Source organism: Monodelphis domestica, chromosome 7 (assembly GCF_027887165.1).
Source record: "Monodelphis domestica isolate mMonDom1 chromosome 7, mMonDom1.pri, whole genome shotgun sequence".
Taxonomy (NCBI): Eukaryota; Metazoa; Chordata; class Mammalia; order Didelphimorphia; family Didelphidae; genus Monodelphis; species Monodelphis domestica.
Genome location: NC_077233.1, coordinates 287,103,434 through 287,130,721, shown reverse-complemented (window position 1 = coordinate 287,130,721; position 27,288 = coordinate 287,103,434). Strand labels below are relative to the sequence as shown.

Here is a 27,288-nt window from a genome sequence, read left to right as displayed (position 1 = left end):
ATATCCCTGAGTGCCCATATTAACAAAAAAGAGAAAGAGAGGATTAATAAGTTGGGCATGCAACTAAAAAAATACTAGAAAAAGAACAAATTAAAAATCATCACATAAAGACCAAATTCAAATCCTAAAAATCAAAGTATAAATTAACAAAATTGAAAATAAAAGAACTATTTAAATAGTAAATAAGACTAGGAGCTGGTATTTTGAAAAAAAGAGAAATAACATATTGGTTTATAGAATTAAGAAAAGGAGAGAATAAAATTAAGAGTATAATGAATGAAAATGATGATCTCACTTCTAATGAAGAGGAAATTAAGGCAATTATGAAGAATTATTTTCCTCAATTATATAGCAATAAACTTAGCAATATTGGTTAAATGGATGAATATTTACAAAAATATTAGTTGCCTATATTAACAGAAGAGGAAATAGAATACTTAATACCATATCAGAAAAAGAAATTAAATGAGCCATCAAAAAACTCTTTAAGAAAAAATCACCAGGGCCTGATGGATTCACAAGTGAATTATATCAAACATCTAAAGATCAAATAATTCCAGTACTCTACAAACTATTTGACAAAATAGGCAATAAAGAAGTTTTACCAAATTATTTTTATGATAAAAATATGGTACTGATTCCCAAGCCAGGAAGACCAAAAAACAGAGAAGAAAAACTATAGATCAATATCTTTAATGACCATATATGCAAAAGTATTAAATAAAATGCTAAGCTAAAAGACTACAACAAGTTATCACAAGTATTATTCACTATAACCAAGTGGGATTTATACTAGGAATACAAGGATGGTTTAATATTAGGAAAATCATCCACATAATTGACCATATAAAACACCAAACTAATAGAAATCACATGATTATCTCAATAGATGTGACAAAATACGACCCTCATTCCTATTGAAAACAGTAGAAATGAAAGGAATAGAAGGGCTTTTCCTCAAAATAATAAACAGTAATCATTTAAAATCATCAGCAAGTATCATCTGCAATGGGCATAAATTAGATGAAAGATGAGGCAAAGATGAAGGATGACCTCAAAAGAAAATCAGACCAGAAGGAGAAGTATGACCAAAATTCCAGGGATGAAATTCAGTCATTACAACTACAATACAACAACTAGAAGCAAACAATGTTACAAGGTAGCAGAAACTATAAAACAAAATCAAAGGAAGGAAAAAATTGAGAAAAATATGAAACACCTCATCCAAAAAATGGAAAATCTATAAAACAAGTCCAGGAGAGACAATTTAAGAATCATTGGTCTAACGGAAGATCATGAAAAAAGAAAAATCCTGGACATCATTCTACACGAAATTGTCCAAGAAAATTGCCCCAACATTCTAGACAAAGAGGGGAAAGTGGAGATTGGAAGAATCCACAGATCACCTCCTGAACCTAATCCCCAAATGACAACACCCAGGAATTTTATAGTCAAATTCAAGAACTATCAGACCATGAAAAAATCTTACAAGCTGCTAAGAAGAAGTCATTCAGATACCATGGAACTACAGTTAGGATAACACAGGATCTCACTACATCTACAATGAAGGTCTGAAAGGCATGGGGTATGATATTCTGGAAAGGAAGAGAACTGAGTCTACAATCAAGAATCAACTACACAGCAAAACTGACTATATTTTTGCAGGGGAAAGTATGGTCATTTAATAAAATAGAAGACTTCTCAGCATTCATAAAGAAAAGACTGAACTTGAACAGAATATTTGATGCCCAAACACAGAACTCAAGAGAATCACCAAAAGGTAATTAAGAAAGGGGAAAAAATAAAAAACAAAAACAAAAACACATTTTTAAGGGAACCAATAAGTAAAAATGATATGGATCCCTACAAGAAAAGGGGATATTGGTATTTCTTAAAAATTGTTATTATCACCTGTGTAGCTAGAAGAATTATACTTAGAGGGAACATTGATTAGCTGTATAGGATGAAGTAACAAGACATAAATATGCGTGTGTGAGTGAGTGTGTATAAACTAGAGGTAAAAAAAGAAAAGAGGCTAATACTAAAAGAAATGGCAAAAGAAACAAAATGGGGTAAAATTATATGTCATAAGGAAGCACATGGTGGGAGTGGAGGGAGAACACCATTGGAAGGGTAAAGAAGTTGGAGATAGGAAATATTTAATTCTTATGTGCATTGTAATTTACTCGAAGAGGGAAGAAAAATCAGATCCATTGGAGCAGAGAATTTATTTGCACCCTATAGGGAAGAATACGGGTAACAAATGGACTAGTGGGGAGGAAGCAGTACAAGGGAGGGAGATTGTGGGGGATAGTTAAAGAAAATAAGAGGGGAATAATAAGGGAGAAGGGATAGAAAGGGAAGTAAAATAAGGGTGGGAATTAGGGGTACTGATTAAAAACAAAGCACTGTTGTAGAAAGAAATAGTGAAAGAAGAAAGGGCAGGACTAAGTGTAGAAATACACAGCTGGTAATCATATCTCTGAATGTGAATGGAATGAACTCATTGATAAAATGCCAGCAAAAAGCGGTGTGGATTAGAAACCAAAATGCTACCATATATTATCTACAAACAACACAAATGAGGAAGTTAGATACACATAGAGTAAAGGTAAAGTGATGGAGCAAAATCTTTTGGGCATCAAATGAGAAAAAGAATGAATCATATCTGACAAAGCCAAAGTAAAATTAGATCTAGTTAAAAGAGATAGGCAAGGTCATTACATCCTGATTAAAGGCAGTATAGACAAAGAGGAAATATCAGTACTCAACATGTATACACCAAATGGCATAGCATCCAAATTTCTAAAGGAGAAATTAGTAGATCTCAAGGATAAAATAGATAGAAAAACTGTACTAGTGGGAGATCTGAACCTTCCTCTATCAGAACTAGAAAAATCAAACCAAAAAATAAATAAGAAAGAGGTAAGAGAAGTGAATGAAATCTCAGAAAATATTAGTTAGTAGATATATGGAGAAAAATAAATAGGGACAAAAAAGAATATACCTTCTTTTTAGCAGCACATACTACATTCACAAAGATTGACTATGTACTAGGGCATAAAAATATTGCAAACAAGTGCAAAAGGGCAGAAATCATAAATGCAACATTTTCACATCATAATGCAATAAAAATAATTAGCAAGGGTACATGGAGAGGTAAATCAAAAATTAAATGTAAAATAAATACTACTACTTGACAAAATCAATTAAAGAACAAATCATAGAAACAATTAATCATTTCATTGAAGAAAATGACAATGATGATACATCCTTTCAAAATCTATGGGATGTAGCCAACAAATTAAGAAAGGCAGAGGTCAATGAATTGGACATGTAAATAAAAAAACTAGAAAGTAAACAAATTAAAAATCCTCAGATGAAAACTAAATTAGAGATCCTAAAAAGTAGAAATTAATAAAATCAAAAGTAAAAGAACTATTGAATTAATAAATAAGAATAGAATATGGGTCTTTGGAAAAACATAAAATAGACAAAATACTGGCCAATCTAATTTAAAAAAAGGAAAGAAGAAAACCAAATTAATAGTATCAAAGATGAAAAGGCAATCATTAAAAACTATTATGCCCAATTATATGCCAATAAATATGGCAATTGAGGTGATGTAGATGAATATTTGCAAAAATATAAATTGCATAGTCTAATAGAGGAAGAATTAGATTACCTATACAGCCCCATATCAGAAAAAGAAATTGAACAAGCCATCAAAGAACTCCCTAAGGAAAATTCCCCAGGACCAGATGGATTCACAAATGAATTCTATGAAACATTCAAAGAATAACCAATCCCTACACTATACAACCTATTTAACAGAATAAGCAAAGAAGGAGTTCTACCAAATACCTTTTATGACACAAATGTATTAGTGATTCCAAAGCCAGGAAGGCCAAAAACAGAGAAAGAAGGCTATAGACAAATCTCGTTAATGAATATAGATGCAAAAACCTTAAATAGAATACTTGCAAAAAGATTCCAGCAAATGATCACTAGGGTTATTCATTATAATATGGTGGGATTTATGTCAGGAATGCAAGGATCACTCAATATTAGGAAAACCATCCAAATAAATAACCATATCAACAAGCAAACCAACAAAAATTACTTGATTGTTTCAATGGATGCAGAAAAAGCCTTTGACATAATATAATACTCATTCCTTTTGAAAACACTACAAAGTATAGGAATAGAAGGGCGTTTTCTAAAAATAATAAACAGCATATAACTAATACCATCAGCAAACATGTGCAATGGGGATAGACTAAAAGCCTTCCCAATAAGATCAGGAGTGAAATAAGGATGCCCATTATCACCTCTATTACTCAACATTGTACTAGAAACAGTAGCAGTAGCAATTAGAAAAGAAAAAAATTGAAGATATTAAAATAGGCAATGAGAGATCAAGCTATCATTCTTTGCAGATGGTATGATAGTCTATTTACAGAATCCTAGAGAATCAACTAAAAAGCTAGTCAAAATAATCAACTTTAGCAAAGTTGCAGGATACAAAATAAACCCACATAATTCATTAGCCATTCTATATAGTTCCAAGACATCTCAGCAGCAAGAATTAGATAGAGAAATTCTATTTAAAATCATCCTAGAGAGAGAAGCTGGGTAGCTCAGTGGATTGAAAGCCAGGCTCAGAAATGGGAGGTCCTTGCCTCAGACTCCTCCTAGTTGTGTGACCCTGGGCAAGACACTTGATCCCCATTGCCTAGCCCTTACTACTCTTCTGTTTTAGAACCAATACACAATATTGATTCTGAGACAGAAGGTAAGGGTTTAAAAACAATAAAACAAATCATCCTAGACATTATAAAATACTTAGAAATCTATCTGTCAAGACTATCACAGGAACTATATGAACAGAACTACAAAATACTCTCCACACAATTAAAACTAGATCTAAATAATTGGAAAAACAATTGTTCATGGGTAGGATGAGTTAACATAATTAAAATGACAATCCTACTCAAACTAATTTATTTATTTAGTGCCATACCCATCTAACTACCAATTTGTTTTTCTGAATTAGAAAAAATAAACATAACAAAGTTCATTTGGAAGAACAAAAGATGAAGGATATCCAGGGAAATAATGAGAAAAAATATGAAGGAAGGTGGCCTTGCAGTACCAGATCTCAATCTATACTGTAAAGTAATGGTCACCAAAAGAATATGGTACTGGCTAAGAGACAGAAGGAGGATAAGTGGAATAGACTTGGTTTAAGTGACTTCAGCAAGACAGTCTATGATAAGCCCAAAGATCCCACCTTTTGGGATAAAAATCCACTATTTGATAAAAAAAAACTGCTGGGAAAATTGGAAGATATTATGGGAGAGATTGGGTTTGGATAAACATCTCATGCTCTACACCAAGATAAACTAAGAATGGATGAATGACTTGAACATAAGGAAGGAAACTAAATAGGTGGACACAAAATAGTATACATGTCAGATCTTTGGGAAAGGAAAGATTTTGTTTTTCTTTTTTACTCTTGCTTGGTCTTAAAAGCTTTCTGAAAATCAGAAGGGAAGGAACAAATTGGGGGGGAAATCTTCATAACAAAAACCTCTGACAAATGTCTAATTACTCAGATTTAAAAATAGCTAAATTAATTGTACAAAAAATCAAGGCATTCCCCAATTGATAAAAGGGACATGAATAGGCAATTTTCAGATAAAGAAATCAAAATGATTAATAAGCACATGAAAAAGTGTTCGAAATCTCTTATAATCAGAGAGATGCAAATCAAAACAACTCTGAGGTATCACCTCACATCTAGCAGATTGGCTAACATGACAGCCAAGGAAAGTAATGAATGTTGGAGGGAATGTGGCAAAGTCTAGACATTAATGCATTGCAGGTGGAGTTGTGAATTGGTCCAACCATTCTGGAGGGATATCTGGAACTATGCCCAAGGGGCGATAAAAGACTGTCTGCCCTTGTTCCAGCCATAGCACTGCTGGGCTCGTACCCCAAAGAGTTAACAAGGAAAAAGACATGTACAAGAATATTCAGAGCTGTGCTCTTTGTGGTGGTAAAAAAATTGGAAAATGAGGGGATGCCCTTCGATTGGGGAATGGCTGAAGAAATTCTGGTATCTGTTGGTGATGGAATAATATTTTGCTCAAAGAAATAATGAACTGGAGGAATTCCATGTGATTTGGAATGACCTCCAGGAATTAATGCAGAGTGAGAGGAGCAGAACCAGGAGAACATTGTACACATAGAGTGATACATTGTGGTATAATCGAATGTAATGGACTTCTCCATTAGTGGCCATGCAGTGATCCAGAACAGCTCTGAGGGTTTATTATTTTGTTGACAATAACAATGATTCACATTTGATTATCCCTATGACATTACTAATGTTGTGTGCACTTTTCTCCTGCTTCTGCTCACTTCACTTTGAATTTTTTCATATGTCTTCCCAGATTTTTCTGAAATGACCTTTTTCATCATTTCTTATATCAAAATAATATTGTATCAAAATTATATGCCACAATTTCTTTAACCATTCTTCACTTGAGGGGCTTAACCTCAATTTCAAATTCTTTGCCACTATAAAGAGAGCTGCTACATATATTTTTGTACAAATAGGTCCTTTTCCTTTTTTTGATCTCTTTGGGATACTGACTTATTAGCACTGCTAGAACAAAAAGTATGCATAAGTTTTATAGTCTTTTCAGTTATAATTCCACATTACTTAATTAATAAATTAATTCAGTTCACAACTCATTCAACAGTACATTGATGTACATTTTTTATATTCCATACAATATTTGTTGTTTTCCTTTTCTATTATGTTAGTAATTCTGATAAATGTGAAGTCACATCTCAGAGTGGTTTAATTCATATTTCTCTAATCAATAGTGATTTAGTAATCAACAGCTAAGAACTTAAGTATTATTAACAAGGCAAAAAATTAGAAGAACTCCAGGGATATCATAATTAGAAGAATATCCATTATTATAGAAGGAATATGTGGCATCTGAATGCAAATTGAAACATACTCTACTAAACAAATTTACTATATTTCTTCAGTGATATTTTTTCTCTAGCGTTAGTAAAATATATCTCATTCCACAATATTATGAACATGGAAATGTCTAACATATTACCTGCCTTCTTGGGAATTGGGGAAAGGTAGAAAGGAGTGAGAGAACAATATTGTGAAATGTAAGAAAATTAATATGACAAAGTGCATCAAGATGAAACTTGGAAATATATGTCATAATTTAACGCATTTTTCATGTGATTAATGATAGTTTTGATTTTTTTGAAAACTGCTATTTCTCTTTCATATTCTTTTAAATTTAAGTCAGTTATCTATGTAAAATGTGGTCTTTATCAGAGAAGCTTCCTATAATCTCCACCCCCCCCCAAGTTTTGCTTTCCTTCTAATCTTGGCTGGATTGCTTGTGCAAAATTTTTTTTTACTTAATCTAACCAAAATTATCCATTTCACATTCCATAATGATCCTTATCTCTTATTTCCTCATTAATTCTTCCCTTTTCTTTTCATGTGTTCTGAATTTGTTTATATTATCACCCTTCATTTTTAAATTATTTATACATTTTTACCTTATCTTAGTATAAATTGTCAAACTCTAGCCTGTACCTAGTTTTTTCAAATTGTTTTCCAGTTTTCCCAACAATTTTTGTCAAATACTGAGTTTTTGTCCCAAAATATTTGATCTTCATGTTTATCAAACACTAGATCACTGCAGGCATTTTCTAGTGTGTGTATATCTAATCCATTCCACTGATCCATAACTATTTCTCAATCAATTAAGAGATTTTTTAATGATTACCAACTTGTAATACAGCTTCAGATCTGGTCAAGCTGGGTCACCACACTTCCTATTTTTTTTATTGATGTCCTTGATATACATGCCCTTTGCTTTTTCCAGATGAATTTTATTATCATTTTGTCTCTCTCTAGAAAATATTTCTTGGGAATTTTATTGATATGGCTTTGAATAAGTGAATTACATTGGGCATAATTATCATTTTTATTATTTTGGCTCAGCATAGCAAGAAACAATTAATATTTTATTCCAATTTTTTGAGCTATCTTTCTGTGAAAAAATACATTTTTAATTGTGTTCATATATTTCTTGTCAGGTAGACTCCCAAGTATTTTATATGGTCAACAGTCATTTTAACTTGAATTTCTCTATTCTATTCCTGTACTTTTTTTAGTGAAATACACACACTGTGACAGAGGCTGGCACTAGGGGGGAAAGTGCCAAGCCGAAGAATATATAAAATAGATCACCTCAACGGGGGAGGGGACACAGGAGTGGAATCCTGAGGAGAGAAAGCTCTGCTTGGAGAACAGTTAGAGTCTCTCAGTCTTGAGAAGCTGAAGAGAGAAGGTGGGAAAAAGACTTTCTCCTGAAGGTTACCCATTTTTCCAGCTGGTGACTGGAAATCTTTCCCCTCAACACTTCCCAATTGAAGGGACTTCTGAAAAGAAATCTGAGCAGATTTTACCTCAGCTCCTGTTGCCTAGGGGTGAGTCAACCTGATGTTCTCTTAGGGATCTCAGGCTGCCAAGGCCTGAGTTCCCCCCAAACTCGAGGAGGGAGGGGAAAGGGTTTAGATAGAGACAGGGTCCCCCTTTCCCTACTTTACTTTTTCCATTCTTCCCTTCCCATTATTCCTTTTGTATTACCTGATAGTTAACATTAAAAGTTATCTGTTCCCCAAGCTGAGTGTGAGTGAATGGATCAAGAGGAGATCTTTTGGTCTCGAGTGGTGGAGGGGGATGAGGTTGTGGCCTGATGTCGGCATTCACAAGAGATCGACGTCATTCATCTTCAAAGGTGGTGGCGGCATGGTGAATGTGGGTTCGCCAGCTGCTTCTGACAGAGGCAGCAAGTTCTAGTTGCTTTGGTGTCATGCCAGCCCACTTCACGTTGGACTTTAGCTGATCCTTGAATCTTCTCTTTGGTCGGCCTTGTTTCCTGAGTCCAGCTGACAGTTCACCATAGAATACCTGTCTTGGTATTCACTGTGGGTCCATGCGGATGATGTGTCCAGACCATCGTAGCTGGGTTTGGAGGACCAGGACTTCGATGCTGGTGGAGTTGGCTCTGTGGAGAACTTCCTGATTGGTGATTCGGTCCTGCCATCGGATCCTCATGATTGACCAGAGGGAGCGTTGGTGGAATTGCTCCAGCTGCTTCATGTGCTTCCGGTACAGTGTCCATGTCTCACACCGTACAGGAGCGAGCTGAGGACCACTGCGTTGTATGCTTTGAGCTTCGTCGCAGTGGTTACACCGCTGTGTTGGAGGACTTTGCAGCGCAGCCGCCCGAGTGCCTGGCTGGCCTTTTGGATCCTGGCATTAATCTCGTGGTCTAGGGACCCGTCATTGGCGATGATGCTGCCCAGGTACTTGAAGGTGTTGATGTTAGAAAGCTGCGTGCCATCGATTGTAATGCACAGCTGGTTCGTTGGCCTCCCTGGTGCAGGTTGGAACAGCACCTCTGCTTTGCTGAGGCTGATAGTCAGGCCAAACAGTTTTGTTGCGGTGGAGAACCTGTCCACAATGGTTTGGAGATGATTTTCCTGGTGGGCCATGAGAGCACAGTCATCTGCAAAGAGAGCTTCCAGGATGACTCTCTGTTGTCTTTGTTTTTGCAGTCAAGAGGCGAAGGTCAAATAGTGAGCCATCCAGTCGGTATTTGATGTAGACGCTCAGGTCTACATCCATCACAGCATGTCGTAATACTTGGGTGAAAAATAGGTTGAATAGTACCAGAGCGAGGACACAGCCTTGTTTCATGCCATTGGAGATGTTGAAGCGATCGGAAGTCTCTCCACTAGATAGGACTTCCCCTGTCATGTCGACATGAAAGACCTGGATCAGTTTGACGAATTTTGCTGGGCAGCCAAGCTTGCTAAGGATCACCCACAATGCGTCCCTGTTCACTGTCTCAAAAGCTTTTGTCAGGTCTATGAAGACAATGTAGAGACTCAGGTTCTGCTCAAGGCATTTTTTCTGCATTTGCCTCACTGTGAAGACCATGTTGATGGTGCTGCCATCTGGTTGGAAGCCACATTGTGATTCAGGTAGGTTCTGCTCTGAAACAGATGACAGGAGTCTGTTGAGTATAACATGGGCGAGGATCTTTCCGGCAGTGGAGAGTAGTGAGATGCCTCTGTAGTTGTCACAGGCTGCTCGTGAGCCTTTGTTCTTATATAGGGCTATGATGGAGGCATATCTGAATTCTGGGGGCATTTCTTCCTCCTCCCATATGCTGGTCAGCACTATGTGGAATGCCTGGAGCTCCTTTCCATTTAAGGCCTTGTACACCTCGGTTGGGATCCCGTCTTTACCAGGTGCCTTGCCTGCATTCATTTGTTGAATGGCTTTTTGAACTTCCTCTATTGAAGGAGGGACGTCAAGTTGTTCAATGGTGCAGTTTTGGGGGATCTGATCAAGGGCGCTTTGGTCGACTGAAGAGGGTCGGTTGAGAAGCTGACTAAAGTGTTCTTTCCACCTGTTGCTGATGACTTTTTTATCTTTTATGAGAGTGTCACCATCAGAGGATAGCAAGGGAGTGGTGGTGGGTTTTAATGGCCCATAGACAGTCTTGAGGGCACTGAAAAATTGTTTATAGTTTTTCAACCTTTTTTTCCCACCATTGGTCTTGCATCTTCCTGATCTCATGCTGCACCGTGGCTTGGAGAAACTTGAATCTGTCCTTTTTAGGAGCAGAGTTTGGGTTATTTTGCCACTCCATAAAGGCTTTGTTCTTCTTGTTCAATAGGTCTTCAATAGCAGTGTTGTTCTCGTAGAATAACAGGTAATACAAAAGGAAATAATGGGCAGGGAAGAATGGGAAAAGGAAAGTGGGGAAAGAGGGTCCTTGTCTCTATCTAAACCCTTTCTCCTCCCTCTTTGAGTTTGGGGGGAATTCAGGCCTTGGCAGCCTGAGGCCCCTGAGAGAAAATCAGGTTGCCTCACTCCTGGGCAATAGGAGCTGAGGTAAAGTCTGCTCAGATTTCTTTTCAGAAGTCCCTTCAATTGGGAAGTGTTGAGGGGAAAGATTTCCAGTCACCAGCAGGAAAAATGGGTAACCTTCAGGAGAAAGTCTTTTTCCCACCTTCTCTCTTCAGCTTCTCAAGACTGAGAGACTCTAACTGTTCTCCAAGCAGAGTCTTCTCTCCTCAGGATTCCACTCCTGTGTCCTCTTCACCATCAAGGTGATCAACTTCACATATTCTTCAGCTTGGCACTTTTTCTCTAGTGCCAGCCTTTGTCACAACACACACACACACACACACACACACACACACATATAAATTCTAGTAATTAATGTGGGTGTGTTTTACATACTACAATTTTGCTAGTTGTTAATTATTTAATTATTTTAACTATTTTTGTATATTCTCTAAGTAAACCAACACATCATCTAGAAATCATGATAGTTCTATTTCCTAGTTGCCTATTCTATTTTCTTCAATGATCTAGCATTTTTATCAAAATAATCACTAGAATTGGTGATATTGGATATCCTTGATTCACATCTGATTTTACTAGGCAGGGTTCCAGCCTATACACCTTACACATAATGCTTACTGATGATTTTAAATAGATATTACTTATTTTAAAAAAGAGTTCCATTTATTTTTATGATTTCTAATATTTTCAATAGAAATGAATGCTTCAATCTGTCAAAAATGTTCTGCATCTATCTAGATAATTTTATGATATTTTATTATCAATTATACTGATATTTTTCCTAATAATGAACTAGTCCCACATTCCTAGTTGAAATCCCAATTCATTATGCTGTGTGGTCTTTCGGTTTATGACGTAATACTAAATTGTTGGTATTTCATTTAAATTTTTGTATAAGTTTTTATTAGGGGAATTAGAATATAATTTTCTTCCTCTGTTCTTGCTTTTCTTGTTTAAGACATCAGGAATATATATATATATATATATATATATATATGTCACAAATGGATTTTTGTAGTACTCTTTCCCCATTTTAAAAAATATTTTATGTACTACTGAAATTAACTTTTTGCTGTAAATGTTAAGGGGCATCCATCTTAAATCAAGAGCTAGCATTTTCTGTAATGGAGATAAACTAGAAAGCTTCTCAATAATATGAATGATGAAGCATAAACTTTCATTAAAATATTTTATTGTTATTTTTTAATAACGATTTTTCATCTAAGTTTTTTAAAGTTCCAAAGACAATTCAAATTGTCTCCCTTCCTTCTTCCCTTCCCCTATCTGGAGCTGACAAGCAATTCAATTTATATTTTCATGCAAAACATATTTCCATATTATTTGACTAAAAAATTGATAAATCATATGCTTTCATCTTTAGATTTCCATTTTCATCACTGTTATTCAGTACTATATTAAAAATTCTAGTTCCTGCAGTAAGACCAAGATAAAAAGAAAGTAATTAGAGAAATTAAATAGACAAAGAGGAAAATAGTTAGCCCTTTTTTGCAGATGATTCTATAGTTAAAGAAACCTATAGAATCAACTAAAATGGTTTGAGAGAACTGTAGAAATTAAATCAAATTTATTTCATCTATAATATAACTAAATTTCTTTTATGTTTAATTATATATTTGGTCCAATTTATGTTGTGAGAACTAACATAAATCATTAGCCTTTCAATGTAATGCAACATCGCTCTTTTGATATATGATGTTCTCTTGGTTCTACTTATTTCATTTTATATTGCTTTATATAAATCTGCTGAGATTTTCACCCCCCAAAACATTAATGATTATAACTCATTCTAGTATAATAATATCCCATTATAATATATATATACGTATATATGTATATATATATATATATATATATATATATATATCACAACTTATTTGATCATTCCTCAGTTGCTAGGAAGCCCTTAAAATTTTGAACTATTTTCCACTACAAAAAGAGCTTATAATTTTTTTTTCAAATACGTCCTTTTTGTTTTCTTTAATTTCTTTGGGACACAAAATTGTTATTTGTGGGTCAAAGGGTATGAACAGTTGCAAAATTTTCTATAGAATTATTGAAAGAGGTCTCAATTATCCAATAGTGTATTAATATCCCAATTTCTTCACTTTATTTTCAGTCATGTTAGCCAATCTTATAGGTGATTAGGCATATCATAGAGCTATTTTAATCTGAATTTTCCCCATCAATAGTGATTTACAGCATTTTTATGTGACTAGTGGTAGCTTTTATTTCTTATTAAACTGCATATTCATATTTTAATAATTTATTAGTCTGTCAATAGCTCTTATTATTTTCATTTCTTTCTGTTTTAGAAATGAAGCCTTTATCAGAGAAACTCAGTGGATTTCTTTTCCATTTTATACTTTTTTAAATAATATTAGCTTCATTGGGTTTTGTTTATGAAAAAATGTTTTTAATTTCATATAATAAAAAGTTTCCATTTTACTTCGTTATCCCCTCTATTTCTAATATCAGCAGTGACTCCCTATCTATAAATTTGAAAATTATATTTTCCCATGATTTCCAAATTTACTTATTACCTCATATTTTATATCTGAATCATGTATCCATTTTTGGCCTTATCTTGGTGTATTATGTGAGATGTCAGTTTCTACTTTGTTTCTTCCATTTTTCTCAGCAATTTTTATTTTTATGTTTTTACTTGTTTATTTTCATATTTATTAATATATTTTATTGTGTTTCATTTTTATTTATTTTATTATTTTGTATTATATTATTATTATTATTATTATTATCCCACTATTATTATTTATGTATTTATTATTATTTTCCCAGTCAGTATTATATATTGTATAACTAATGTACACTACTGATCTACCTCAAAAGACTTAACTATTCTGATCAGGACAGAACAATTCCAAATGATATTCAGAGAGAAAATTGAACAACTCTGATTACAAATTAAAGTAAATTTCATTTATTTGTTATATAGCTAATATTAAAATATATTTCATATGATTTCACATGTCAGTATCAAATTACTTGCTTTCTCTAAATAAGGGAAGATTATGAGGGAAAGAAATAATTTGGAACTCAACTTTAAAAATGTTTAAACATTTATCTAAAATTGGAAAATATTAAATGAAATAAATTAAATATAATAAAACAAAATAAAAATAAAGTTCTCATTCATCTGAAAAATTTTCGCATTATATTCTTGGATTTTAAAAAATATCAGTTAACAACAAAATTTGCCTATCCACTATATATTTTATTATCCAGAAATAGGTGATCATCACCTAAATAAAGTTTATTTTAAACACATACCTTCCTTCTTGGAATCAACACTATGAATTTTTACCAAGGCAAATGAGTAGTAAGGACTAGGCTTTGGGGGTAAATGACTTGCTCAGGGTCACACGGCTAGGAATGTCTACGGTCAGATTTGGAACCAGGGCTTTTCTTCTTTAAGCCTGGCTCTCAAAGCACTGAGTCAACTAGCTACCCCCTAAATAACTTCTGACCTGTGCCATTACTGAGGTATAATGTTATCACCCCTTATTTAATCATTTCCTAAATCGTATCATATCAAACTTACACCTTTCTTAGTTGTTTTTTACACAAAGCTATGAGTTAATTTTTCATTAAAAAATGTTTTGTAACAGGCAGCTGGGTAGCTGAGTGGATTGAGAGCCAGGCAAATGACAAGAGGACCTAGGTTAAAATCTTACCTCAGACACTTTCTAGTTGTGTGACCCTGGGTAAGTCACTTAACTCCCATTGCCTAGCTCTTACCACTCTTCTACCTTGAAACCAATACATAGTATTTATTTTAAGGTGGAAGGTAAAGGTTTATTTTTTTCAATTTAATGTAGAAATTGCCAAATTTTGCTTTTTTTCTACTGAACTGTTTATCCTAGGTAAGAAAATATAGATTGTCTTCCAATTTATCCCTAAAAGGGTCTCCTCTATTAGACATCATACTAGAGTATCCCAAACATTTTCATGACATTCTTGTGCATAGGTGGTGAGATTTTTCTAGATTCCACTTTCTTGAGATACTATATTTTAATTAGCATTAAATTCTAAAATATAGCAAGAGGTCTTTAAAAGATAAAGTACTATTAAACTTATTTTTCCTATTCCTTAATAACAATAAGAACATGGAAAGAAGAGAAGATTTATGTTCTAGACACACTTCCAAATGATTTTTTTCTTATTTATCAACTGGGAATGGAAAAAAGAATCTATATAATATTAATAGAAAATCATCATGTAACTCATATCAGAATACCATTTTTAAAAACAATCAACTAGTATTATATATCTCAATGGAATCTCAGTCTCAACTGAGATTCCATTGGCCTGTAGATCTGTATTAAGACTCTTTCCTATTGTGACTATTGAATATCTAGTAATAAGTTGCCTTTCCATAGAACTTTGAAAAGTGTCTGAACTCTTTCTTCAATACCTAACAGGAATTTGTGTTCTAAGTTCCCCAAGCAAGAGGAGAATTTAGAACACAGGCAAAGTCATTAGCTACTGAACTACTGCACGTTGAGAGAGGCTTTTCATATCTCTATGCTTGATTTAAATGGAAATGATGGTGGGGTGGGGGATAAATCTTAGCTGAACAAACAAGGACCGGAATTATGGAATATATGCCAGAAAAAGCATTGGAAAACTGGAGAACAGACTTCCTCATCATTAAAGAATGACTTCACTAGAATTAGAGATTCTAGTTATAAACTTGTGAAATGCTAGATTAGAAATAGATGAGAGATTCCTTAGTTCAATGTCCTCCTGGTATATAAAAAGAAAAAGAAAATGAGTCAACCTCTGTCCAATAAATAGGTGAAGTGATATAGAAAAAGTCACAAGACCAGAAGGGGTAGGATCCTGAATGCAAACCTGATTCCAAACTCTTTTTCTAGGTTCTTTCCACTCACATTATATAATGTCATCATATAAACTAGGTAATTATGTGAATCGTTTTAATTTATTCCCATTTTAAAGAGAAATCTATAAAAATGTAATAATTGAAATTTATTATTCATTATTTTAATCCTGATGAATTATTTTTAAAAAATCAAGAAATCCTTAAAGTTCAGGGACCCTATAAATATGTTTCAAAGAAATATATGATTATTAGGGAACTATATCTAAATTACAGTAGTTAATATATTTTTTAAAATATACTAGGTTAAAGAATATAAGAATTTATGTATGTTAAGAACACTGAATTTATCAGTTATAACAAGAAATTTTTCCTAAAATGACCTTAACTCAGAAACTGTCACCAAATTAGTGAAATTAGTAGTAAAAGTAATAAGGTAAAAATGACAAGGTATAGAGATTGAAAATAATATTGTATTTGAAACAAACATTTCTAGAAATTTTATCTTTCTTTGATTCTTCATATTTATTTAATTTGCATTTCAGAAAAAAAAATTGAATGATACTAATAACTCTTATGCCTCCAATGGAAGGAGAGAAAATTAATATTCATACTTTTACTTTGGATAACTAAAGGTCCTTTAGAGGTAGATATGAAACATGTATTTCTATAAGCAAGAAAATATTCTAAAGACTACAATCATGCCCCTTGGTACAAAGGAAAATACTTTCCTTGTGAAACATTTTCTTGCAGGTTTTTGTGGTAGGAGAATATAAAATAAATATAGTTTTCTGACCTTAACCAGTATATAAGTAATTCCATTATTTTTCACATCTGTAAAAGGTAATGATATTCCTGATAGTTATACATGAGAATCCTACTACCAAGTCCTAATTATGGGGAAGTGATGTGTTCCAAAATCAACCTTCAAAGAATTTGTTTGCATTTCTGATACTACATTAAGATGTCTTCTAGGACTTTTTTTCATTATCTTGACAGAAAAAAGGTTTCTTTTCCCCAGGAGATACACAAGGAACCATGTTTGCTTTATAGAGAGCCCTTTAAATAGACTACAGAATGACTTTTAGTACTCTGAAAGTTATATTTTGGATTTTTACAAAGTACATTTTAAAAATATTTTTTAAATTCACCAAATTGTAAAAATTAGGAAAGATAATTTTCTAATAATTTTACCTTTATTAACTTAAAATGGGAAACTATGTAGATACTACTCACATATTTCTTGCCATGTTTCCATTATTATCTCAATATTCAAAGAGATTCAATTAATAATCTCAATTTTTGAGAATATCGAAATTGAATATTTCAAGTAATAGTTGATGTGCTGAAACTACAACTATCTTAAATATACTGGATTTGGTGTCCAAATCATTGAAAACATCATTTCAAGGTGGGGCTGACCTTTTCAAGTATTTCTTGTTGTCCTGTTGCCATTGTCTGCCTGCAGCATTGTTTCCCCTGTTTTCATCATGTGGGGAGGTGGGAGTAGGTTATGAAGCTTCTGTTAAGAGAATTAGAAAACTTTTTAACAATATTGTATTTACCTCATGATGTCCAAAATACACTGAACACGATGCTGGAGATATGAAAAGGAAGACATTACTCCATGAGTATGAGCCATATGGAAAAATTGGATGGAAGGCAAAGAGGATTTGATAGATGGGAGATGTTCATAGAAAAAATATATGTGGAAGGACAATGGAAATGAATAGATATCTATCTATATTCATATCCATATCCATCTTTCATTCTCACTTTCTCTTCCCCCCCTCTCTCTATATATGCTTATATCACAACACTAACCCTCCTCAATATGTTGAGTTTTATATCTTATTAAATGCATCAAATAGAGAAGAAATAGATAAAAGAACAGGGTTCACTTCTTATATTTCATTCTCCTTTATTTCTAAGATTTTAAATTGAAGAGTAAGCATAGGTCTCCTTAGATTAAAGCAATATTTCTCACCTGGAGGTCTTTATACTCATGGAATCCTAGGTACGTTACACAAAGAAAGGAGGAAGTTGAGGAGCAGCAGGGAGATAAGACTTATCAGGCAACAGTTGATTAGAACTGATCCAACTGCCAAAGGAAATGTTCAGTTGAACCAGATAACAAGTTCATTTATCTAAACTAAGAAGAAAATAATAATTAAATTTCATTTTTAGGGGATTTTGGTCAAATATATAGAAAATGTTTCACAAAATATACACTAGGAGAGTTGCACGGGGTCCTGAAAGTGAGCATCTAGTGGTCACAAAGCTTCCATTAGATGTAAGGTGTCTTAAACCAATATCTTCCTAAAATGGAAGTCAAGCCTTTATTCATTACTTTGAGATAGTTCTCAGAATTTCACACAGTGGCAAAGAAATATCTAGATTCCATTTCAGAGCCTCTAGTACTTCTCAGCTCTGCTACTATACCTTCCCTCTATTTCAGATCTCAGGAGGAAAAAAGTCTTATTAGGAAAAGGCTAAGAGGAATAAATGCTGGATTGTTAGTCCAAAAGATTTGGTCCCTAATGTGCCTAATTATTTGGTCAAGCGATTGTATGGCCTTGGAAAATTTACCTCCAAATATAGCATAATATATCTTGTTTAGATTAACTGAATCACTGCAACAGTGATGTTGGGGAGAAGTTTGAAAGCAGAACACAGTTCATATAATGGCATTTAGGGTCATTGCTTGGCAGCTGGAACAGTCAGATTCAGCTCCTTGCTGCTTTAGAAGTCAACAGCCAATGAATTCCATGAACATAACTTCAGACTAATGATGGAAGACAAAAAAAACAACAACTATAAATAGACTTGAGACATAATTCACAATGTAAGACTAATGACTTTACCGACCACAATAAACTTGTTTTTGAGATATTATTTTCAAAAGTCATATTGGAAAAAAGATTGTAGGACTACAAAGTTGAAAACAAATCTGTCCCAAACCCTAAACACATTTAAGAAATAATGGATTTAAACTCTATCTAATTACTTTTTTAATAAAATGACATTGTGATTATAATAATCAATAAAAACGTATCAAAACAAAAGTTATTACATAGTACTCAAGTTAGTAATGAAAGTATTAACAAATGAGGAAATAGTAAATGTACAACATTTACAACAATAAAAAAATTCCTATGACATTTGAGAAAGATATTTTTAGTTACGGGGTGGGGAATGAAGAAAATGTTCTTAAGTTTGTTTTTTTTTAATGGGCTTTTTTGCAACTTTAAAAAAATATTGCTTCTAAAATTAAGCTGTAATCTGTGCCTCTATTCACAGAATCTTTATATTTAGTTTAAACTAAGTAAGGGAGAAGGAAAGAAGTACGAGTCCATATATTTATATTTTATAGCAATTATTTAGAACATTTTTTCTTAACAGAATCTCTCAAAGCTTCTTAAAAGTATGACAAAAGATCATCAACTCACTCTGCCAAAAATGTCAAGGAACGTCATTGTATACAGCAGAAGTATGACAGATTTCTGATATTGGGTAGTCGTACACAAAATACAAATACTCCAAGAACGCCCTACTTTATAACTATCACTGTTTCTTTACATGTCTTCATAATGAGGTATACACATGGTCATGTGTCTCTATTTCAAACGAGGGATTTCATGAATGAAACAGAGTCCCAGAACGGATAGCAGACGTAATTGGGTGGATACACACATACTCACATACACTATGAACTTCAAAGATTTATAATAATTTCATACATATACTCTCCCTGAGGCAATAAAATGTTAAAGGCCATCGGAATGTCAATAGATTGTCTTCATGGGCTTCTCTCCTCAACATCCTGCAAATAAATCCTTGCTTCATGCTGACTCTTAGGTGAGGAGAATCTCTTCATTTAAATAGTGGTTTATCCTCGGATGATGAATGGTTTATAATTGTTTATATTTGTGGCGCTTTCAACATAGCAGAGTTGCTACACTTTATGTTCTACACTGGGACAGCCTTCAAGAAGTCAGTTTTCTCTATGTCATTCTGGGAAATTAAAACAGGATTTTAATGATTTATAAACAAACTCGGATCCGTTGTTTTACCGGGAGTGCCTGATTACCCTGCAAAAACAGTTACTGAGTCATTTCAGTATTCCACAAATCCATTTCTGCCAAAAATGGGATGACAATTATCTCATTTGATTAAACACGGTCCTCGGCCATGTTAGCCAAACCAAATTGAAACCATCAAGAAATTATCTAATGTAGTTTTAAAAATGTATGTGCTATAAATAAATATTGATCTAGACTCATTACCAGATTCATAAGCATTTATGAATAGAGAGATGGATAGAGGTTGAGAAATAATTAGACTGCAAAGCATTTCTAGAGCTGATTTTCCATTCAGCTGCCTCTGGCCTCGCCACCAAGGCTCCCCAGAGATCAAAGTATCGGAGAGAAAAATGCAGTTCCCACATGTACAGATATGAGAATTCAGAGCCCGAAATACTCCTCACACTGCTTTAAAAGCCCATCACCTCTACCTCCAGGGCTATGTTCGGCTGGCTCTGGCACTGTGTTATCACTCAGGGATGCCCACTCTGACAGCAGTCTGGTCTAACCCCCACATGACTCCTAGGCTCCTACCAGGGGATGGGCAGGATCAAAGCTCCCTAAATAATTGCTTCACCCATTATTTCTACTTTTTCTACTTTCAAATACTACTTTGCCATGTTCTTTTTAGCTGGAATGCTACAAAGCTTATTCAAATAGTGAAATTTTTGGACTGCCTTAACATTACTCACTTTGATACCTTGATAGTCTCAGTTCCAAGGATGTTCATCATCTCTACCAAGAGAGCAAGAAAGAGTTCATCTGTCTTATCACCAAATTCTTCCTGGCTTTCAATTAAGTCATTTTTTTCCCTTTTTTAACACCAATCAACTTTTGGGAATCCTAATTAAACTTAAAAATATTAATAACAAAATTTAAAGTAAATCTAAACATCAAATTCTCTCATTAACAAAATACTGACATCAAACTTTCTACTACCATATATTGGGGAGAAAATGAAAACCATGGTATTAGGAAATATTTTCTATTTTACACACACACACAGATGCACACACATGTAAAATTCATTTACCACAGAATGTAGACATAGATGAAAAAGGCACATAATGTGCCTAACTGTTGGGGTTAAGAAACTCATAACATAAATCACATTCCCATGAAAATTGCTACCTAAGTGCTTAGCCAATAAAATATATTATTAAGATAATTCTCAAATATCCTTGGAACACAGCCAATAAAAATTTCTGGTATTGGCCAAAGTAAATTATAATGCCTACTCAACCAATCATCCCCTTTGTCCAAAAAAAAAAAGCAGCTTTGAGTTTTCAGGACCAAAATATTATATTAGAATGCCTGAGAGCCCAAAAGAAAGAGAAACAAAACAAGAAAAATTAATAACCTCTCTAAAAGGTTAAGTGTATTTACATTTAATTAATATAGGATAATATCTATTCATATATCTTTCATATATAGGAAGGAAGGATGGAAGGAAGGAAGGAAGGAAGGAAGGAAGGAAGGAAGGAAGGAAGGAAGGAAGGAAGGAAGCAAGCAAGCAAGCAAGCAAGCAAGCAAGCAAGCAAGGAAGGAAGGAAGCAAGCAAGCAAGCAAGGAAGCAAGGAAGCAAGCAAGGAAGCAAGCAAGGAAGGAAGAAAGATCCTTAGGAAGAAAGAGAGAGGAAGAGAGGAAGGCAGTAAGGGAGCAAGGAAGGCAGTAAGGGAGCAGGGAAGGAAGGAAGGAAGGAGGTAAAGAATGAAGGAAGGGAGAGAAGAAAATTGTAATCTAAGAATAAAAGTTATAAATTATAAATCAAAATATTATTATTATTATTTACCTTAGAAAAGATCATTTGTATTTTAAAAGAGACACCACGAAGTATAGCAACTAATTAGCTTCATTACTACACGTATTTAAGTTCAGAAACTGTCAGAATAGTTTCAGTTCTAAACTTTATTTATGTAAGTTGGGCAGCATCTTAGTGAGGATTCAATAACAGAGACTAATTTCAGGGAGCCTGGAATAATTTTAATTCTTTTTCAATCATATATGACTCTGACCCTATTTGGGAATTTTTTGGCAGATACTGGCATGGTTTGTCATTTCCTTTTCCAGCTGATTTTACAGATGAGGAAACAGAGGCAAAGTTAAATTAATTGGAGAGGATAACACATCTAGTGCTTAAATATGAGGACAGATGGGAATTCAGAAAGAAAACACAAAGCCCAGTACATTATCCACTGCATCATTAGCTGTCCCTTGGCCTAATTGGAAGTTTAAAACAACAGACTCCAGGGCCATAATAATAGTCTTGAATTCTAAGCACATTTCCCTAGATCCACATTGTGAGATTTAGCTGGTTATTTCACCACACCACAAACTGCATTTCAAAAAGAAGAGAAAATGCAAAAGCAACTGCATGTGAGGCAACAGCAAAATTATTTAAAAACAGCAGAAATGCTGCTATGTATCTTGAATACACACATTGATATTATATTTTTATTTCACAATTTTAACATGAGTTTTTTGAAGGCAGAAGTAAATTTTCAGCTCACTCTTTTTATATTCTCTCTTTCATTTTATTTTTATTCTTGTAAAAAGGAATTCTTTAATTTCATAGGGGACCTAGAGGTCGTTTTTTGATAGAGATGTGCAGGGATTAACCAGCCCACAGTGACAGGAAGTAGAAACTGGACAAGAATTTCAGACTGACAGTTAAGGCTGACAGTTGGTCAGTCAGTTACTGACAGTGAGGGCTGGCAGTTGTGTGGAAGTTGGTTGCTGGGGGTTGGTTGCTGGTAGTAGGGGTTGAGCTTATTGAGGGGGCTTTTGACTTTAGCTTTAAAAGGTCTTGTTTTTTTGCCTCTGGACTTTGAATGAGCAGGAGTCTGACTCTGAGGCAAAAGGCAACTGGCAGTTAAACACTGGAAGTTAAAGGATAAACCTTATTTAAGGAGGTCATGGGTAGTGGCTGTTTATTTATTAGTATAGATAGGTACTTAGTGAATCAATTTTAGGTATAGTAGGTTAGATTCGGTCTGGTCTGGCCAGGCAGAAGAACCTGTACTTGAAGGCAGTTAGAGTAGGGTTTTTAGAAGTTTTAGGTAGTATTAGAAATTTCAGGTGTAGGGTATAAGATTAGTAATCTCTCTTTCCTCTTTTCTATCTTTTATATTTATGTAAGTATACATACATAATTAATAGTTAAAAGCTGCTAGAAGTTTTCTTTTCTCTGGCTTAAAGTGATAATACTAATTTACAAGTCTACTATATTCTCATTAAAATTTCATTATTAAAAGAGGTTTTCTTATTTTGTCAAAACCTCTATTTTAACCCTTATATTATGAAGCTATTTCAATTGACCAATTACATGTAATAAATTTCCACCTAAGTTTGTCAAAGTTTTATGATGCAAATTCCTCCCTTCCTTCTCCCTTCCCAGAGCTGGCAAGCAATTGAATCTGGGTCAGACATGTATTATCATGCAAATATATCTCTATATTATTCATTTTTGTAAGAGAATAATCATATAAAATCAAAACCTCAAAATGAAAACCCAAATAAAAAATAAGACCAGAATTGTCCAGAATCATATTGCTGAGAATAGCTAAGTCTATCACATTAGGTCATTCCACAATATTGCTCTTACTGTGTACAATGTTCTTTGGGTTCTGCTTATTTCACTCTCCATGAGTTTATGTATGTCTTTCCAGCTCTTTCTTAAATCATCCTGTTCATTATTTCTTATAGCTTAATAGTTTTCCATTACCATCATATACCACAATTTTTACAGCCATTCCCCAATTGATGGACAACACTTCCATTACCAAATCTTTGCCACCACAAAAATAGTTGCTACACATATTTTTGTTCAAGTTGATCCTTTCTCTTTTTTTATCTCTTTGGGTAGGGCTTATCTCTAAATTGCCCTTCAGAATGCCTGGATCAGTTCACAACTCCACCAGCAATGCATTAATGTTTCAATTTTGCCACATCACCTCCAATATTTATCACTTACTGGCATATTGGCCAATCTGATAAGTGTAGGGTAATACATTAGAGTTGTTCTAAATTGAATTTTTTAATGAAGAGTTAGAACATTTTTTCATATGATTATTATTAGTTTTGATTTCTTCATCTGAAAACTGCTTATTCATATCTTTCATCATTTGTCAATTGAGGAATGGCCTATATCTTACAAATTTGATTTACTTCTCTGTATATTTGAGAAATGAGACCTTTATGAGAGAAACTGGTTATACATTTTTCCCTGTTTGCTTTTTCCCTTTTAATCTTGGTTACATTGATTTTGTTTCTACAAAACCTTTTTAATTCAATATAAGCAAAATCTTGTAATATTCTCTATCTCCTATTTGTTCATAAATTCATTCCTCATTTATAGACCTGCCAAGTAACCTATTTTATGTTCTCCTAATTTACTTATAGTATCATCTTTTATATCTAAATCATATATCCATTTGACCGTACATTGGTATGCGGAGTGAGTCACTGATCTATATCTAATTTTTGCCATACTATTTTTTCAGTTTCCCAACCTGTTCATTTTTTTATCCTGAGCATAAGTAAGAACATAATGAATATGTGTTTATTATAATTTTCAATAAAATAAAAACATTTTCATAAGATCATAGATTTAGACTTAGTCACACTTCCCTAAATTCTCTCTCCCTTATATTACTTTCTTCCCTATTACTCTTATTTCCCTTCCATTTCTCTATAGGGTAGGTAAGATAGGATTTTATGTTCCAAAGAACCTGGCTGTTCTTCCCTTGCTGAACCAATACCAGTTAGGGAAAGGTTTAAGTATTACCATTATTAATTATTATCCTTATCCTCCCCTACACTGTAAGTATATCCCACCCCATAACTCTAGCATGGTAGGTGTGTGTGTGTGGGGGGGGTGTAGGTAATTTTGAGGATGTTATACTGCATTTCATTTTCTAGACATCCAAGTACATTTTCAATGATAGAATACTGCATATTTCTTTATACTTTATTGCTGAAAAAGTGTATTTTAGCAACATCCTATAACCCATTAAACTGGGTTGTATTTGTTGTATAAGTTTATAGAAGGTCTATGTAGCAAATATATAATTTCATATGCCCAAACTCTCTCATAGTTTAATGCTTTGGTTATAACATTTTATCATTTTCAAAAATTTTGATAATGGCCATATTTTTTCTTAAATATTACACATTTTTCAAGTTGGTTGTTTCATAGGAAAAAAATTTTAAGGCATTTCAATATTCTCATTTGCTTCAAATAGTCTTTTTTATCTATTCTAATTATTGCTATATAAGGATCACATTTTGCCCCTTAAAATTAATATCATCTTGGATATTTTATCTATCATTTTAATTTAAATAAACTTTAAGATGAAGAGATATATACTCCTATATTAAATCATGTTACATTCAATAAACATCATTTTACTGACTAAGAAAACTATCGGTATAATTCAGCATATCAATAAACACATTAACAGTAATCAGATCATCTCAATAGATACAAAAAACCCTTCAACAAAATATAACACCCTTTCTCATTAAAAAGACTAGAAAGAATAAAAAAGAAGGACCATTTATTAAAATGATAAGTAGAATCTACATACAGCTATCAGCAAGAATCATCTGCAATCGGGGTACGTTGGAAACTTTCCCAATAAGATTAAGAGTGAAACAAGAATGTCCATGATCACTATTATTATTTAATATTGACCTAGAAATTTTAACTTTAGCAATAAGAAAAGAAAAGGAAATGAAAGGAATTAAAGTATGTAATGAGGAAACAACTATTACTCTTTGCATATGATGTATGGAATGGAGAATCTAAGAGAATAAACTAAAAAAAACTTATTGAGATAATGTTAGTAAAGTTGCAAAATAGAAAATAAATCCATATAAATCATCAGAATTTCTATATCGTACCAACAAAGTTCAGCAGCAAGAGATAGAAATAAATATTGCATTTAAAATGAGTAAACCAAAAACAGAGAAAGATGACTGTGGACCAGTCTCTCTAAAGAACATAAATGCAGAAATCTTAAGTAAAATACTAGTGAAGAGACTACAGCAAGTTATCACAAGGATTATTCACTATGACCAAGTGGGATTTATGCCAGGAATGCAAGGATGGTTTAATATTAGGAAAACCATCTGTATAATTGACCATATCAACAACCAAACAAAAATCACATGATTAATTCAATATATTCAGAAAAAGCCTAAGAAAAAATACAACACCAATTCCTATTAAAAAATCTTGAAAGTATACTAATAGAAGGGCCTTTCCTCAATATAATAAGCAGTATTTATTTAAAACTGACAGCAAGTATCATCTGCAATGGGGACAAGTTAGAAGCTTTGCCAATGACATCAGAAGTGAAGCAGGGAAACCCGTTATCACCATTACTACTTACTATCATATTAGAAATCCTAGTAATAGTAATTAGAGAAGAAAAAGAAATTAAAGGGATCAAAGTAGGCAACAAGAAAATGAAACCATCACTCTTTGCAGCTGTGAAGACTGGATTTAGCTATCTCCTGATTGTAACAATGAAGATACTTAGCTCTTTCCTTTATTGGGAATATTAAATTGTAATTCACAATCTATTTTTAAATTTTAATCTACAAAAAGGTAATAACTCAGTATTTTAAGTAGATCTACCCATTTTAACTACAAAAAGGTGTTAAGTAACTACAAAAGATAAACTAACCAAAAAAAGTGTTAAGTAGCCAAAAAAAGGTATAATATAACCAAAGAAGGTGTGAACTAAAGAGTGGGCAGTCCTGGAGAAAAGCATCTGCTGTGATTGGTAGATATGAAATTTAGGGGAGGTGACACAAGAGAAAAATATCTTTAAAAAGAGGATCAGAGGCCAGAAGAAAATGTATTCGATTCGAGATTCCAGTTGGATGGAAGATTCTCTGACTCTGAGTTGGACTTTGGGACTAGACCTCTGGAGGAGCTCATGCAGTAGACCTCGGATTGCTTTCCATTTTAGATGGTCACCATTGGTGACTGATAGGCTGACTTAATGACCCTGCCTTTTTGGAGGTGTGAATCCTCCAGGAAAGGCCCATTGTCTTGAGATTCTCTTCCTCTGGCTGAGGCTTAGAAATTTTGACTGGTATCAGTGGAAGCCAGAGATCTATCACTTTCTCTCTCTCTCTCTCCCCTTTTCTCTCTTCCTTAAAATCTTCCCTCTATTATAAACTACCATAAATTCAATTTACTTTAATAATTTATTAATAATTCATTTTGGGATTTAGAAATTAAATCCCTGCTGACCACCTATGTAAATATTCAGAGTCCAACAATTTAATTTAACGCAGCTGATATGATGCTA

General features: G+C 33.5%; 1 protein-coding gene across 3 annotated transcripts in view; it reads right to left on the bottom strand.

Moving 5' to 3' along the window:
• Window positions 1-27,288, bottom strand: part of PRR16 (proline rich 16) — a 306,437-nt gene that overhangs the window by 154,324 nt on the left and 124,825 nt on the right. Inside the window, exon 2 of one of the 3 annotated variants that reach the window (XR_008913274.1) lies at window positions 17,304-17,403. The exons of the other annotated variants lie outside the window; for them this stretch is intronic. The gene's annotated coding sequence lies outside the window, so the exon portion shown is untranslated. The remainder of the gene's footprint in view (window positions 1-17,303; window positions 17,404-27,288) is intronic. 3 annotated transcript variants of the gene reach the window in all.